The following is an 18853-nucleotide window of genomic DNA, read 5'->3' as shown; positions in this document are numbered from 1 at the left end:
ATCTGTGAAGTGATATGTCGTTGTGGAAAAGTACACACTTCAAAAAAAGTTTTACATCACCCCGGCTCCAAGAACTCCTGAAGATAGACGTTGACTCACAGACACAATCCACTTGACTGTTCAGAGATGTCACTAAATCCGCCCAAAGACGTAAATAACCATGCATGAGCAGCGCCTATTGGATGGAGGGGGTCCGATACCCAAACGGTTCCAGTCATTCCACCAGGAAGGAGGTACACGGATCATGTTGTCTATAGTTCAAACACGCCTAACGGTCAATAACGCGGTTAGATCACGTCCGCGTGGTTACTTGGTGCCAGGATGGGCAGTCAACAAGGAATCTCGGAGTCAACCAAAGCGATGTGTTCGGACATGGAGGAGATACAGAGAGACAGGAACTGTCGATGATATGCGTCGCTCAGGCCACCAAAGGACAACTGCTGCAGGGGATGACCGCTACGTACGGATTAGGGCTCGGAGGAACCCTGGCAGCAACGCCACCCTGTTGAATAATGCTTCTCGTGCAGCCAAATGATGTCGTGTTACGACCCAAACTGTGTGCAACAGGCTGCATGATGCGTAACTTCACTCCCGACGTCCATGGCGAGGTCCATCTATGCAACAACACCATGAAGCGCTGTACAGATGGGCCAAACAACATGACGAATGGACCGCTCAGGATTGCCATCGCGTTCTCTTCACCGAGGGGTGACGCATATGTCTTCAACAAGACAGTCTTCGGAGACGCGTCTGGAGGCAGCCCGGTCAGGCTGAACGCCTTAGACAGGCTGTCCAGCGAGTGCAGCAAGGTGGAGGCTCCCTGCTGTTTTGGGGAGTGGCATTATGTGGGACCTATGTACGCCACTGGTGGTCATGGAAGGCACCGTAACGGCTGTACAATCCGTGAATGAAATCCTCTCACCAATAGTGCAAGCATATTGGCAGCATTTTGGCGAGGCATTCGTCTTCATGAACAACATTTCGCGCCCCCATTGTGCACATCTTGTGAATGACTTCTTTCAGGATAACGACATCGCTCGACTAGAGTGGCCAGCATGTTCTCCAGACATGAACCCTATCGAACATGCCTGGGATGGATCGAAAAGGGCTGTTCATGGACGACATAACCCACTAACCACTCTGACGGTTTTACGCCGAATCGCGGTTGAGGAATGGACAATCTGGACCAACGGTGCCTTGATGAACTTGAGGATAGTATGCCACGACGAATACAGGAATGCATCAATGCAAGATACGTTCTACTGGTTATTAGAGGCATCAGTTTGTACAGCAATCTGTACCACCACCTCTGAAGGTCTCGCTTTATGGTGGTACAACAAGCAATTCGTGGTTTCACGAGCAATAAAAAGGGCGGAAATGATGTTTATGTTGATCTCTATTCCTTTTTTCTGTACAGGTTCCAGATCTCTCTGAACCGAGGTGATGCAAAACTAGTTTTGGTGTGTGTATATGTAGATGAAACTGAAAGGAAGACAAAAGACCATATTACACACTGAAGCGTCGAAGAAACTGGTATAGGCATGCGTATACAAATACAGAGGTATGGAAACTGGCAGAATACGGTGCTGCGGTCGGCAACGCCTACATAAGACAAAGAGCGTGTGGCGCAGCTGTTAGATTGGTTACTGCTGCTACAACGGCAGGTTATCAAGATTTGTGTGAGTTTGAACGTGGTGTTCTAGTCGGCACACGATTGGTGGGACACAGCATCTCCGACGTAGCGATAAAGTAGGGATTTTCCCGTAAGACCATATACCGTAAGACCATATACCTTGAATATCAGGAATCCGGTAAAACACCAAATCTTCGAAATCGTGCCGGCGGAAAAAAATCTTGCAAGAACGGAACAAACGGCGACTGAAGAGAATCGTTAACTGTGACAGCAGTGCAACCCTTCCGCGGATTGCTGTAGATTTCAATGCTGGGCCATCAACAAGTGTGAGCGTGCGAACCATTCAACGAAACATAATCGATATTCGCTTTCGGAGCCTAAGGCCCTCTCGTGTACCCTTGATGAATCCACGACACATCCAAACGTATTACCTGGTCGGACGAATCTCATTTCAGATTGTGTGAAGCGGATTTACGTGTACGGGTATGGAGACAACCTCATGAATCCATGGACCCTGCAAGTCAGCAGCGGACTGCTCAAGCTGGTGGAAGGCTGGAATAATGTGGAGCGTGTGCAATTGGAGTGATATGGGACCTCTGATATTCATGTCCATTGCGCATACCGACGGTATTACTAGAGTGGCTCCAGGAACACTCTTCTGAGTTGAAACTCTTCCGCTGGCCACCTAAATCCCCATACACGAACACCATTGAGCATGTCTGGGATCCCTTGCAACATGCTCTCCACCCCGTCATGCTCTTACGGATTTATGGATAGCCCTGCAGGATTCCTATTTTCAGTTCCCTCCAGCACTACTTCAGACGTTAGTCGAGCCCATGCTGTGTCGTATTGCGGCATTTCTGAATGCTTGCAGGGGCCGTACACAATAGTAGGCAGATCTACCAGTCTCTTTGGCTCTTCGGTGTACAACATCAACGCCACATGTGTTTGAGACGGAATATAATATCAGTGGAATAAGAATAAGAATAATTTGATCGGGTTAAAGATTTTCGGAAGTGACAGCCAGAATGTCAACCTTATGATCCTGTGGGAAAATATAGATAGAAGGTACGCCATGGGCATAAATATCATGGACCTGAAAGTCAATTAAATATGCAAGGCAGCTGTTTTTGAAGAGCAAACGAGTAATTTGCATGAAGGTTGTCGTACTTCACAGCCGCGTCAGAACTCGTGGAAGTTTAACAGAGAAATGAGGTGGTAAAATGTACAGTGGTCTTTCAAGGAGGAGAGTGCTTTCGGAAAAATGTATCATGATTTATTACTAGGCACTTAGGTACCAAAGATATTCCTGTGAAACATTTCTCCGTCCACTCGACCAACAGCAGGTATGTTAGTGAATGACGGGTCGGCGACAAGTAGGAAGCCAAAACCCTGCAAAGAAAAAGGTGAAGTCCACTTTTTATCAGGCAACCACAAAGCGTGAAACATAGAATACGCCATCAAACTTGCTGGACGGGAAAGAGCTTTGAAAACTATGATCAACCAGTTATCGACAAGATAATACTTACAATAAGCTTGAAAAATGAGTCCACCGAGCGAGGTGGAACAGTGGTTGCACACTGGAATCGCATTCGGGAGGACGAAGGTTCAAACCCGCGTCCGGCTATCCTGATTTACGTTTTCCGTGTTTTCCCCAAATCGCTTCAGGCAAATGCCGGAATGGTTCCTTTAAAAGGGCACGGCCTACTTCCTTCCTCATCCATCCCTAATCCGATGCGACCGATGACGTCGCTGTTAGGTCCTCTACCCCAAAACAACCAACCAACCAAAAATGAGCCCGCAAGGGATGATTGTAAGTATAGCCGAGAAAATTGAGGACAAAGAGGCATTTGCTGCCATGAAATGGTGTAGGGATTCAAAGATGAGTATGTTTACTCCGAAGGAAATGTTGTCGTATACAGGATATTGGTTGGCGAAAAAGATCACCTGCCGATTGAAATATGACTTGGAAATCATATACAGTGGAAAGTAGATGACCGTAGTTGTAATTAAAGTATTATGTCCGTGTATTTGAAGATAGCTTTTATGTTAGTACTGAGTAGCTCTCGTCATCACTGAGAAGAAGGCTGTCTTCGTTATTTCCGTTATTAGTACATCAGAGACATAAGTGAAAGAAAGATAACTCGTGACAAGTAGGATCGGCTTGCAACATCTGCGAAGTCACTGCAAGCGCAAAACCATAATTACCTAACGCCTCAGTAATGAATGTCCTTTAAAAAAATACGTTCTCCGCAGCGATGTGTCGATGTTCGTGTGAACTGTACCAGTGCAATACAACTCAAATTTTGGGTGTGACTAATTGTGTCTTGTAACCAGGTAGCAGAAAGGAATCAACTTTCCCTTCTTATCGTTTGTTTCATGAATTGGAAACAAGTTCCACTAATCATCTTTCTTGTATAGCATCTAACTTATTAAAAGTATAATGTTATAAACTACTGTGGTAATTATGAACAGGCTGAGGGATTGATATGCTAACAGCCCCGTGCTGGACGCCAAAAAGGTTACGAAATAAGTTCAGTTTCTGAACTGCCAATGAGATTGACCCAGAATATGTACCAAAATTAATTTGTATACAATTGATTTGGATACTGAATTACTAATGAGAATTCCCTGCGATGGGCGTGAAAATTAATTAAAATGCATTGACTAGTGAACTGATGTGCAAATGGACTCATGCCGTCTGAAAAAAAAAGTGGTACAATAAACTGATAGAGGAATTGATAGGTAAATGTGGTCGCCCAGAGTAGGCGCCAAAGGTACTAAATTAAGCTAAAATATTACAAATACGTGGAAACATTTACGTTTATCAGTATTATCATTCGTAGATCAACAATACAAAAACAATCGCAAGGTCGCTTTGACTGGACACAGTAAGTAGCGGGGAAATAAACCTCACCAGCTCGCTACTCAAGGGAGTCGACGTTTCTTGACGGTGAGTGCGGCTGATACAATGTTATCATGAAGTGTCAATCTGCCCTCGTGCCATTTGGCGTTGAGTGACAGCCGGCCGCCGTCATCTCCTGTATCCTGGCGCTCTGAGACGCTGACCTGGGCAAGTATAATTTCGTCCTACATCCTCTGGTTTACAGCTGGTGTAGGCCTCTAGGTAGAGGTCGCCCCCCTGCGCCTGGCATCTGTTGTCCGTAGTGATTAGTTCACACAAGCAGTGCCTCTTTTGCATTTTTTGGATGGTGTTAGATGAGGATAACACAGTCGAATGCTTAAAGATTCAAGCACCAGACTGTGAGAGAATCCATCCACCTTGAAACCTCCCAGCAGAATATTGAAAAATGATAATTGAAAATGGAGCCAAGCGTAAACTCCCCACAGAATTAAAAGGAATGGTGATTGACCATGAACCACACAATAACATTAATTAAATAATGAACCATGAACGAAAAGTAACCTCCCAACAGAAATAATAATATCTGGTAAATTTTATAAGTACAGCAGCGATGCCCTTCGGCCCTGTATTCTGAATGAAAAATCAAAAATTCTTACCTCAATAAAAACTGCAATTATATCTGCTCTTAATTATACATTCTTCGACACAGCTTCGTGCAATGCTGGCATATATATTTTTTTGGATTCTTGGAAGCAATGATAATGCATTGGAAAAATTCTTTAACTTAAAATGAATACTTTTCTTTAAAAGAGCTGGCCTATATATAAGAAAGGAGTGACGATCCATAGGAAATGTTCTTTAAATTGAAATGAATGTTTTTCTTTAAAAGAGTTACTTTATAAAAAAAATTATTATTGGGGCATTATTTTAAACAAATTAACTACAATTAACATACATTATTAGATATGCGCAATGCTGCTTCTTTACCTTCTACAACAATACTCATCGTCCAGAATCCTGACCAGAGTCGCGAGCAGAGCACACAGCCGACGCATGCCGACTCCCGCTGACTACTACTGTCCACTCGCTACTAAAGCCGACCGACTACTACTGTATCCGACTGACTACTACTGTCGACTCGCGCAGACTAGCGCAGACTCGCGACAAGCAACAACTAACAATAAACTACTCTCTTGTCAGAGATTCTGTCATGCCTCGCCCATCGCCGGCGAAGCATACACCTTACATAACCCTCCACTGGGGGGGGCAAAAATTTGGCAGCGATGGTGAGTCAATTGGACTTGCCATGAGCAACAAATTCTACATAATTAATTAACTTTACAATCACAGAATATGTACATACATATATATAGGTGCAGAACATGAAATAAAATATAATGCACATGCACTGAGTACAGACATATCAAGCAATGACAAAATGTATACACAATGAGCACAAATGAAATGACATAAAGTGCACACGCACTGTAGTTCAGAACATATCAGCAAATCACAAAATGCAATGAATACAAATCATGTTAACAAAATGACGAAAGTGCACACGCACGGTAATACAGAACACATCTGGGAATCACAAAATGTATACGTAATGAGTACAAATCATATTAACAAATGACATAGAGTCCACACGCACTGTAAAACTCTCTAGCATTTTTTTACAACAAATAAACATATCAAGGAGTGAAATAAAGTGCACATGCACTATAGAAGTCTTTAGTATTTTTAGGACAACTGATCTTGTTAAAAAACGAAATGAAGTGCACACGCACTTTATATGTCTTCATCATTTTACAAGAATTAGGAAAGGAATGGGAAGGATTGCGTCATGGTTGTAGCACTTTAGTTTGCACGCAGCTGCACTGAAAGTCCACATCTTTCTACAGAAACACAATACCAAGTGAGACAATCTGAAGCTCTTTTCCTTGAAGTATTAATCAGTGTAGCCAAGACACTGAAATGTCGTAATAATATTCCATGCTATCATTTTGGTAGTACACTAGGTACACCAAACAGTGGGACCATAATAGCATCTCCATCGCTCAAGGTGGTGGACAGCATGTCGTGTCAACACCATGTTCTTGTAAAGTAGACCAACGTAGAAATAGTGCAAAAACCAAAAATAGTGCTCCATGATCATGAGGATAGACAGGACAAATGGATGTTGCAGTAATTTCTGGTAATAAGGTCAGAAGGTGAAGTACATTAAGTCACATAATAGTCTTCATTGAGAATTACACTAGTCTAACAACTGATTTGAGTAATTGGTGGCACTCATCGCCCAGTTACTGAACATTTCTGTACCATTTATGTAGTATTACAGAACAGTGTTCATAAATTATCTGAATATAGTAATTATTGGCACTCATTGCCCAGTTACAAACCATCAGAAGTCATCATTCAAAACAGGAGCTAATGAATGGCATAGTATTAAAATAATTCACTTAATTATAGTAATCATTGGCGTCATAGGTCATCTTATTACAATAATCAGTGGCGTTCATTGGCCAGTTACAAAGCATTTTTTTTTTTGTATTATTCAGAAGGCATTATTCAGAATGAATTAATTATTGGCATAGCATTTATACATAATTAATCTAATTATAGTAATCATTGGCATCATAGGTCATCTTATTACAATAATCAGTGGCATTCATTGGCCAGTTACATAGCATTTTTTTGTATTCTGCAGAAGTCATCATTCAAAATGAGTTAATTATTGGCATAGCATTTATACATAATTAATCCAATTATAGTAATCATTGGCATCGTAGGTCATCTTATTACAATAATCAATGGCATTCATTGGCCTCTTACAAAGCATTTTTTTGTGTATTTTTCAGAAGTCATCATTCAAAATGAGTTAATTATTGGCATACCATTTATACATAATTAATCTAATTATAGTAATCATTGGCATCATAGGTCATCCTATTACAATAAACAGTGGCATTCATTGGCCATTTACGAAGCATTTTTTTTGTATGTATTATTCAGAAGTCATTATTGAAGTGACATACTATTCAGTGCTGATCAGTATTACTCAGAAATTGTTAAACTAGTAGCATTATTTGAGACTGGTAATTACTTTGTTTGCTTTTGAGTTATTGCTGCAAATGAAGATGTGTAACGTCATTCGTCATGAGTCTGCTGTAGCAAGATTATGAAACAATTTTCATCTGCAAAGAAAAACTTCATTATACATATCACTATAACTCCATTATTATCATCACCTTGAAAGAAAAACTTCATTATCCACAGTAGCACATTCTTCATCATTATTCATCACCATTCATTATCATCTGCAAAAAAGTCACTTCATTATTCATTATACAACTATTCCTTATTTCTAGCATATTTCATCACTAAAACTAAGATGTGTAGTTCTGTCTGACAGCCTGCATCAATCGCCTAGTATTCTGAGAGAAAATTAGTTAAGACTGCTATTCTACGATGTGTATAGTATATTCTTGTTAATGCTTGTTAATTCTGATCCATTTACTCTTCATCACTAGGTATTGTATCCTCTTTCGTTCATTCCGAAGGTGAAATTCCCATTTCTGTTTTTATTTATTTCGTTTACACGTTATTTCTTTCTGAAAATGATGAACAAAGATTAATGTCTTGCATTTAATTCAAATACCTATTAGATAAAAACTGGTTTATAGTAACATAATTGAGCATACAGCATAGCATGACAGAAAACGTAATATGTCAAAAACATCGACAGTGTTCAGAAGCAAAAATGTACACAGTGTATCACAATGTAGCAGCAAAAAAAAAAAGTAAAGTAGTCACGATGTTTAGCTATCATAAGGCAAAATGTTAAAGTCAGCTGGTGTTTGTTATATCTTAAATATTTCATAGTGCATACAAACAAAACAGGAAAACAATCATACATACATGAAAAATGGAAAATATGCACGGTCTGATGTGTAACGACAAGAAAAGCGACCTGCTAACCTTACCTTGCCGGGCACATCCCAAGAAAAAAATACGACAATCATCAGTAAGTAGTCACATAAATATAATTGCATAAGTTGTCATAAAAATGTGTAAGTTCATCTGGAAAAATATGCACGGTCTGATGTGTAACGACAAGAAGAGGGACCTGCTAACCTTACCTTGCCGGGCACTTGCCAAGAAGAAATACGATAATCATCAGTAAGTGTTCATGTGAATATAATTGCATAAGTGGTCATAAAAAATTACGTAATTGCATTATAGTGTGATAAATCATAAAGTATCTTCATTCAATACAAGGTTTGATGTTGGATATGTGGTGGTTCCCTTTGGTTTTTTTGGTTCTCAAAGTTTCGACGTGTACTACATTGGGGTGAGGAATGCTGCGAATCCGATATGGACCTGCGTATAGAAGTTCAAATTTACTGCACCTACCTTTTCCTCTAGTCGATAAATAGTGTGTACATACTAACATCTCCTGTCCAATGTGAAAGTCACGGCGTATACAAACCTGTTTCTGATGTCTTCTCCGGCGCTCTGCGGCACTTTTGATGTTGTTCAGCGCAATGTCAATTATTTCATGGTGTCGTAGTCGACGAGATGTAGGAAATGTTACTAATTCTATAATTTTGATAGGTGGTTCAACATTTTTCAGTATAACAGACGGAGATAGCATAGTAGATTCATTCGGTATGGAATTAATTACATCTTGGAATGAGAGTATGTGTGTGTCCCAATCAATATGTTTTTTATGGCAGTAAATTCTACACAGTTTACCAATTTTTTCATTAATTGTCCACGAGGGTTTGAAGAAGCATGGTACCTGGATATATAGACCAGAGAAATGTTTCTAGCTCGTAACATACGTGTCCATATAGCAGATCGAAACTGTGATCCATTGTCGGAAATTACTTTCAACACATGCCCTACATGAAATAGAAAATGTTTTACAAATGCTTTCGAAACAGTTTTAGCAGTAGCTTTGCGTAACGGAGTGAAGGTAACAAATTTTGAAGTGAGTTCAACAGCGACAAAGATGTAGCAAAAACCTCTATTACACTCCTGGAAATTGAAATAAGAACACCGTGAATTCATTGTCCCAGGAAGGGGAAACTTTATTGACACATTCCTGGGGTCAGATACATCACATGATCACACTGACAGAACCACAGGCACATAGACACAGGCAACAGAGCATGCACAAAGTCGGCACTAGTACAGTGTATATCCACCTTTCGCAGCAATGCAGGCTGCTATTCTCCCATGGAGACGATCGTACAGATGCTGGATGTAGTCCTGTGGAACGGCTTGCCATGCCATTTCCACCTGGCGCCTCAGTTGGACCAGCGTTCGTGCTGGACGTGCAGACCGCGTGAGACGACGCTTCATCCAGTCCCAAACATGCTCAATGGGGGACAGATCCGGAGATCTTGCTGGCCAGGGTAGTTGACTTACACCTTCTAGAGCACGTTGGGTGGCACGGGATACATGCGGACGTGCATTGTCCTGTTGGAACAGCAAGTTCCCTTGCCGGTCTAGGAATGGTAGAACGATGGGTTCGATGACGGTTTGGATGTACCGTGCACTATTCAGTGTCCCCTCGACGATCACCAGTGGTGTACGGCCAGTGTAGGAGATGGCTCCCCACACCATGATGCCGGGTGTTGGCCCTGTGTGCCTCGGTCGTATGCAGCCCTGATTGTGGCGCTCACCTGCACGGCGCCAAACACGCATACGACCATCATTGGCACCAAGGCAGAAGCGACTCTCATCGCTGAAGACGACACGTCTCCATTCGTCCCTCCATTCACGCCTGTCGCGACACCACTGGAGGCGGGCTGCACGATGTTGGGTCGTGAGCGGAAGACGGCCTAACGGTGTGCGGGACCGTAGCCCAGCTTCATGGAGACGGTTGCGAATGGTCCTCGCCGATACCCCAGGAGCAACAGTGTCCCTAATTTGCTGGGAAGTGGCGGTGCGGTCCCCTACGGCACTGCGTAGGATCCTACGGTCTTGGCGTGCATCCGTGCGTCGCTGCGGTCCGGTCCCAGGTCGACGGGCACGTGCACCTTCCGCCGACCACTGGCGACAACATCGATGTACTGTGGAGACCTCACGCCCCACGTGTTGAGCAATTCGGCGGTACGTCCACCCGGCCTCCCGCATGCCCACTATACGCCCTCGCTCAAAGTCCGTCAACTGCACATACGGTTCACGTCCACGCTGTCGCGGCATGCTACCAGTGTTAAAGACTGCGACGGAGCTCCGTATGCCACGGCAAACTGGCTGACACTGACGGCGGCGGTGCACAAATGCTGCGCAGCTAGCGCCATTCGACGGCCAACACCGGGGTTCCTGGTGTGTCCGCTGTGCCGTGCGTGTGATCATTGCTTGTACAGCCCTCTCGCAGTGTCCGGAGCAAGTATGGTGGGTCTGACACACCGGTGTCAATGTGTTCTTTTTTCCATTTCCAGGAGTGTAGTTCAGGGAATCGGACCAAAAATGTCTACAGGGGCCATATGTCTCAATTTAACAGGAACAATGGGATGCAATGGAGGAATATGTGAAGTCGTATCTGATTTAGCTTTCTGGCAGATTTTACATGACGCTAAAACTCGTCGAATACGTTTCTCCATGTTGGTAAAATAACAGTTCTATCTCAGTATTAGAAAACATTTTCTGGCTCCGTAATGTGCGTAAATTAAATGAGTGTACCAGATTAATTTGTTAACAAGTTCGTCAGGAATGCATAATAACCAACTGTTGCTGTCAGGGTGAGAGCGGCGAAACAGGATGTCATTGCGTACAGTGTGATGGTTTCTAATGGTAACATTATTCCTATCTTGCCAAAGGTGTTTGATTTCTTTCCTTACGTTGTCTTTACTCTGCTCTTGTGCTATGTCTTGTAATGACGAAATGAAATTTTCAAATGCAACTTTTTGAATGTACATGAAGCTGAAATGTGCTTTTCAGAAGTTGGTTGCGATGTCTTGCTGATTGTTGCTGAGAGAACGGGATAGTGCATCTGCTACAATATTTTGTGTGCCGGGAATGTGAACAATTCTAAAATTAAATTCCTACAAATAAAGTTTCTATCTACTTAATCTGTCGTGTGTAAATTTAGCCAAAAGTAAACACTGTATAGCTCTATAGTCTGTGTAAACGGTGGTATGTCTTCCATAAAGAAAATGCCTAAATCTGGTAAAAGCCCATAAACACATAATGTTTCAAGTTCTGTAACAGAATAATTTCGTTCAGCAGGTGACAGAATGCGACTTGCAAAAGCGATGTTTTTAATTACTGTACAACCATCTTCTTCAATTTCCTGAAAAATACACTCCTGGAAATTGAAATAAGAACACGGTGAATTCATTGTCCCAGGAAGGGGAAACTTTATTGACACATTCCTGGGGTCAGATACATCACATGATCACACTGACAGAACCACAGGCACATAGACACAGGCAACAGAGCATGCACAATGTCGGCACTAGTACAGTGTATATCCCACCTTTCGCAGCAATGCAGGCTGCTATTCTCCCATGGAGACGATCGTAGAGATGCTGGATGTAGTCCTGTGGAACGGCTTGCCATGCCATTTCCACCTGACGCCTCAGTTGGACCAGCGTTCGTGCTGGACGTGCAGACCGCGTGAGACAACGCTTCATCCAGTCCCAAACATGCTCAATGGGGGACAGATCCGGAGATCTTGCTTGCCAGTGTAGTTGACTTACACCTTCTAGAGCACGTTGGGTGGCACGGGATACATGCGGACGTGCATTGTCCTGTTGGAACAGCAAGTTCCCTTGCCGGTCTAGGAATGGTAGAACGATGGGTTCGATGACGGTTTGGATGTACCGTGCACTATTCAGTGTCCCCTCGACGATCACCAGTGGTGTACGGCCAGTGTAGGAGATGGCTCCCCACACCATGATGCCGGGTGTTGGCCCTGTGTGCCTCGGTCGTATGCAGTCCTGATTGTGGCGCTCACCTGCACGGCGCCAAACACGCATACGACCATCATTGGCACCAAGGCAGAAGCGACTCTCATCGCTGAAGACGACACGTCTCCATTCGTCCCTCCATTCACGCCTGTCGCGACACCACTGGAGGCGGGCTGCACGATGTTGGGTCGTGAGCGGAAGACGGCCTAACGGTGTGCGGGACCGTAGCCCAGCTTCATGGAGACGGTTGCGAATGGTCCTCGCCGATACCCCAGGAGCAACAGTGTCCCTAATTTGCTGGGAAGTGGCGGTGCGGTCCCCTACGGCACTGTGTAGGATCCTACGGTCTTGGCGTGCATCCGTGCGTCGCTGCGGTCCGGTCCCAGGTCGACGGGCACGTGCACCTTCCGCCGACCACTGGCGACAACATCGATGTACTGTGGAGACCTCACGCCCCACGTGTTGAGCAATTCGGCGGTACGTCCACCCGGCCTCCCGCATGCCCACTATACGCCCTCGCTCAAAGTCCGTCAACTGCACATACGGTTCACGTCCACGCTGTCGCGGCATGCTACCAGTGTTAAAGACTGCGACGGAGCTCCGTATGCCACGGCAAACTGGCTGACACTGACGGCGGCGGTGCACAAATGCTGCGCAGCTAGCGCCATTCGACGGCCAACACCGGGGTTCCTGGTGTGTCCGCTGTGCCGTGCGTGTGATCATTGCTTGTACAGCCCTCTCGCAGTGTCCGGAGCAAGTATGGTGGGTCTGACACACCGGTGTCAATGTGTTCTTTTTTCCATTTCCAGGAGTGTATGTACGCCTAAAGCGGTGTTAGAACTGTCGGTAGCAATGGAAAATTTGTTAGTAAGATCTAGGTGCGATAAAAGCGGTGCATTCAACAAGGCTTCTTTCAGGTTCACAAATTGAGAATGTGCTTGCCTATCCCAGGACCAAATAGTGTTTTTACCTGTCACTTAAAGGCGCAGCAGTCTGGAACCGCAAGACCGCTACGGTCGCAGGTTCGAATCCTGCCTCGGGCATGGATGTTTGTGATGTCCTTAGGTTAGTTAGGTTTAACTAGTTCTAAGTTCTAGGGGACTAATGACCACAGCAGTTGAGTCCCATAGTGCTCAGAGCCATTTGAACCATTTGAACCTGTCAATTGACATAATCTAGGGGTGTCTAAAGCAGAGTAATGAATAAATTTACGAAAAAAGCTAATTAAACCCAAAAGACTGCGTAGTTGTTTCTTCGTCGTAGGAACAGTAATGTCACGTAAAGCTTGAAGTTTTTTCCGGGTCAGGCGTATTGCCTTCTGCTGAAATTACATGTCCAAGAAATTTTATAGACGTTTTACCAAAGTGCGATTTCCTGAGATTAACTGTGAGTCCTTGTGCACGAAAAGTTTGCAACACTCGTTCAAGAATCGGATTGTATTCAGACCAGTTAGCTTCTGCAATAAGAATGTCATCTACGTACGTTGTGATTCTGTCTTTAAGTTCTGTCGGAAGTATTGTATTCAAACCCCGAATAAAAGCAGCTGAAGGAATAGTTAAACCGAATGGTAATTTACAAAATTTATAATAGTCACCAAAACAGAGAAATGCTGTGTACTTTCTGCAGTTCGGGTGGGGTTGAATTTGCCAAAATCCCGATTTCAAATCTAATGTGGAATAAATAGCAGTACCATGAAATTTCTGTAGAAGTTCTTCTAGTGTCTGTGGGCGATCTGTTTCATTAATAATAATGTCATTGATGTGACGCGAATCAAGTACCAGGCGAAGTGAACCATCTTTTTTCTTAACAATATGGAGCGGGTTTATGTACGGACTAACTGCCGGTTCAATAATTCCTTGGTCAAGCATAGCTTGCAATTCCTTCTTAACCTGTTCTGTATGAATATACGGAATGGGATAATGTTTGACTTTAAATGTGTCGTGCTGTTTAACTTGAAATTCATACATAAAACCGGACATAGTACCAGGAACGTTGTCAAAAACTGGAGCTTGCTGTAAAAGAATTTTGTGTAGTTGCGTGCGTTCGTCGTCTGTATTTGCACTGCTCTGTTTAAATTTATCAGACATCGTCTGTATAACGTCATAGTCGGATTCGTCTGGAGTATTATAGTTGTGTACGTATGTATCTGTGAACAATGTGGAATTACAGTCTATGTTACGTGATGCGGAAATGACCTCTGCACGATTAATTGTTTGTTCTTCTGCAGTTAAAGAGAGCTGAAATTCTAAAGCTAGTTGTACATTTTCATCCTTGAACATTAAATAGGAATTTTGAAAGTCAATAATGGCATCGTGTTGTACCAGAAAATTCGTACCTAAAATAATGTATGTCGTCAATAACGGAATAATCCAAAAATTTTAGTGAAACGTATGACCTGCAATACAAAATGATAAACGTGTCTGTAAATTTACATCTACTCCTTTACTAGATACTGCTCCTTTCACTTTAGTTTTGCCTAATGGTAACGTAGGATAGGTATCCTCTTTGTTACACTCGTTGAAAGTTTCTTCATTTATAACTGACATAGGTGATCCAGAATGGATTACTGCTGAAAATTTCGATGATCCAATTTCACTTCGATGACAGGGTGTGAAATGGTTTTTTGAACAACTGGTCTTTCCTGCAAAAGAGTGTCTCGGATGTCGTCAAAAGTAATAACATTTTCGTGAACAAGATTCTGTGTATCTGAAGTATTGCTTACATTGCTGGAATATGTAACCTGTATTGTATCTAGTCAAATTCTATCTGACGTGTTATTATTTTCGGGAAGATGCTGTGGCATTTCGACTATTTGAACTGTTCTGTTATTTCTTTTAGACGTATTACGCTCTGGATGATACCTACTGTCTGGTTCATTCATGATAATACGTTGTTGCTGATGATCTTGCTGCTGATAAGATCGACTGTTATTAAATGTACGCTGAAAATTGTGCTCATTACTTTTACTCCTGCCATGATAGTCATTGCTATACGGTGCACTGCGATAGGAATTGAAATGGTGTCCTTTCTGTACGTACTGATTCCCTTGTTTCTGTGCGTTACTATTTGTTGGAGCTGACGCTATATGTGCACGCGGCGGAACATTAAAGCTTGGTTGACCTTGTGCATTACATTGTTGGTTAGGTACGCTAACCGGCTGGCTTTCATGCTGTTGCGGTGAAAAACGTCTATTGTTACAAAGATGCGTTCGTTGTTGCTGATAATTTTACACAAACTGATGATTAAATTTTGTCTGTTATTAAAATTCTCATGGTTGTCATTTCCGGAGTGTCTAATGAAAAATTGTCACTTTTGGTGAAATTTGTCATATCGGGTTTTCTTTACACTTTTCTTAATCCTAGGTAGAGCAATAGTTAAAGAGCTGTTTTGATAGATATAAAGGATAGTAGAAGAGAAGGCAGCAGTGCAGAAAACTAAAGATGAAACAGCACTACTACGGCTCGGGGCCCTGTGCACGCTACGGCACATATTCATTAAAGCGTAATGAATCCCCTGAGCTCTATTATGCGCTACAAATACATTTTAGCTTTTGCGTTACAGGCAATGCCGGTGAAAATTCAAAAATAAATCGCTGTATCCATGCTAACTGTAGTTTCTGCATTACAGCTAATGGCGGTGAAAGTACAAAAATAAATCGACGTATTCAGTTCAATGCGTGTACCTGTGCTCTGTCAATTTCAAATACCATAGATTTTTTTACACATACAAATTGCTTATAATCAACGTTCTCGTCACTGAATGTGTGAACAGATTCACGATTACATAAGAATCTGTTTGTCTGTATCTTTTCGGATTTTAAGTCGCGTACTCTCTGTAAATTATCCAAATTATATTGGCTATGTGATTGTGAGAAATGTTCGGAAAGTGCCGTATGCTGTGACGTGTTATTAAACGCTGAAACATTTTTCATCTCTGTTACCTCTTGCTGTAAAGTTGACAATTTTCTACGCAATGTATTATTAGACGAATCTATCTCACTGATTGTCTGCTGTAGATTTTGGATTTCAGGTGTTTGATTAAACGAAATAGCTGAAGTATCGTCTGATTTGCTGTCATTATTACTTTCCGTAACGTCAATACGACTCGCCAGTTCATCATATTTTTCAGTCAGTATTTTTACCTGATCATCGTTTTTAGTGTCAGAAGCATTAATTTGTTTTTGTATTTTACGTGTGGTTTCGTTCAATTTTTTAACGTCAGCTTTGGTGACATCGGAATCCTGTGTTAGTTCTAATTGTTCGAGTCTGTCGGTCACTGTCTGAAAAGCTACTGTGTGTGTTTCTGTTTTTGTTTTAAGATCGCAAATTTCATCACGCAATTCGGTGTTCAACTGTTTGATTGTATTAATGTCGTCTGATACAGTAGCAATATTGTTGTCTACGTATGTTTTTGCTTTCGCAAACAATTTACGTTTATCTTCCTGTCTCTGTGCGGTAATTGTTTCCAAAATTTGTCGCTTTACTTTATTCTGTTCCTGTATAAATTTACGGAAACGCGTTTCACTGTTTTGCAGATGGTGATTAAAACGTTCGTCAATTTGACTGTTCTGTTGGTCGAATTTCGCGTCTATTTTTGCATCCAATGTGCGTGAATGTTCTGCTGTCATTAATTTAAACTCGTCGCGTAACTGTGTTGCTTTTTCAGAGCATTGTTTACCGACTGCACTAATTTCGCCTCTAAGTGATTCTGTTGTAGCTGTTTGCATATCCCTTAATTCTTGAGCAACAGATCTACTTTCTTCACTACTTTTCCTAGCACAAGCCTCAATTTCCTCACGTAATTGTTCTTTAGTATCATGACACTGCGCGGCAACGGCTGTAATCTGTTCACTAAGCTGTATGGAATTGTTGTCTAATTTTTCATTAAGGTGTATGTACTGTTCACTAAGTTGTTTAAAGTTGTCGTTTTGTTCTTTTTTCGATTGTTTGGAATCTTCATTTTGTTGTAGCAATATTGCCATAATTTGATCCAAGCCAATATTACCTACTCTATTCTCTGTGCAGTTTGATGTTGTATCTGCTTTTGTCGCGTTTTGTGTATCCATTCGGTAATTTTGTGATTCTTGAAAATGTTCGCCAATCGGATCTGCACTGTTAGTCCCTAAATCGGAATTAAATAAATCTGACGTACTTTGAGTACACTGTTCATTTTCATTAGAAAAATTTGTCTGTTCGTTACGTAAACTTTGCAAACCGGGTGTGTCAACCTTTGCAACGTTCATTGTAACAGAACGTCCCGCGTCGATCAATTGTCTTTAAATTAACAACGGACACAATTGAATTCGTTTGTTCATCGTTATGATCAAAATCATTATTAATAATCCGCACACACAGATTGTCTGTAAATAGAGGACTGTCATTAAGACACTGGGGGTCGCAAGTACTATCGGTCAAGTTATTTGAGTCGGCTATTTCACTCATTGTACATCGCGATGTACTGTTAACAGTTTTTCGCGGTATTTTTCACAAATCAAAATTATTCACAAATGAAACAAAAACAATGCAAAAATGCAACAAACACAAATACAACAAAGAGCAACAAACTGCCGATGATCTGCGAAAGCAAGAGTGACAAATTAGTAAATGCGTTGCGCCAGATACAAACTACAATTAAGTAAATAAGAGCAGATATATGACTACTTCTCAGAAGATTCACAAAAAAATACGATCCTGGTCGGATGTCGCCAAGTGAAACCTCCCAGCAGAATATTGAAAAATGATAATTGAAAATGGAGCCAAGCGTAAACTCCCCACAGAATTAAAAGGAATGGTAATTGACCATGAACCACACAATAACATTAATTAAATAATGAACCATGAACGAAAAGTAACCTCTCAACAGAAATAATAATATCTGGTAAATTTTATAAGGACAGCAGCGCTGCCCTTCGGTCCTGTATTCTGAAAGAAAAAGCAAAAAATTCTTACCTCAATAAAAACTGCAATTATATCTGCTCTTAATTATACATTCTTCGACACAGCTTCGTGCAATGCCATATATATATTGGATTCTTGAAAGGAGTGACGATCCATTGGAAATGTTCTTTAAATTGAAATGAATGTTTTTCTTTAAAAGAGTTACTTTATAAAAGAAATATTATTGGTTTTTTTAACAAATTAATTACAATTAACATACATTATTAGATATGCGCAATGCTGCTTCTTTACCTTCTACAACAATACTCATCGTCCAGAATCCTGACCAGAGACGCGAGCAGAGCACACAGCCGACGCATGCCGACTCCCGCTGACTACTACTGTCCACTCGCTACTAAAGCCGACCGACTACTACTGTATCCGACTGACTACTACTGTCGACTCGCGCAGACTAGCGCAGACTCGCGACAAGCAACAACTAACAATAAAATACTCTCTGGTCAGAGATTCTGTCATGCCTCGCCCATCGCCG

The sequence above is a fragment of the Schistocerca nitens genome, chromosome 8, assembly GCF_023898315.1.
Source record: "Schistocerca nitens isolate TAMUIC-IGC-003100 chromosome 8, iqSchNite1.1, whole genome shotgun sequence".
In the NCBI taxonomy this organism is placed as follows: Eukaryota; Metazoa; Arthropoda; class Insecta; order Orthoptera; family Acrididae; genus Schistocerca; species Schistocerca nitens.
The sequence above is the reverse complement of the archived record's forward strand: the minus strand, read 5'-3'. Positions refer to the sequence as shown.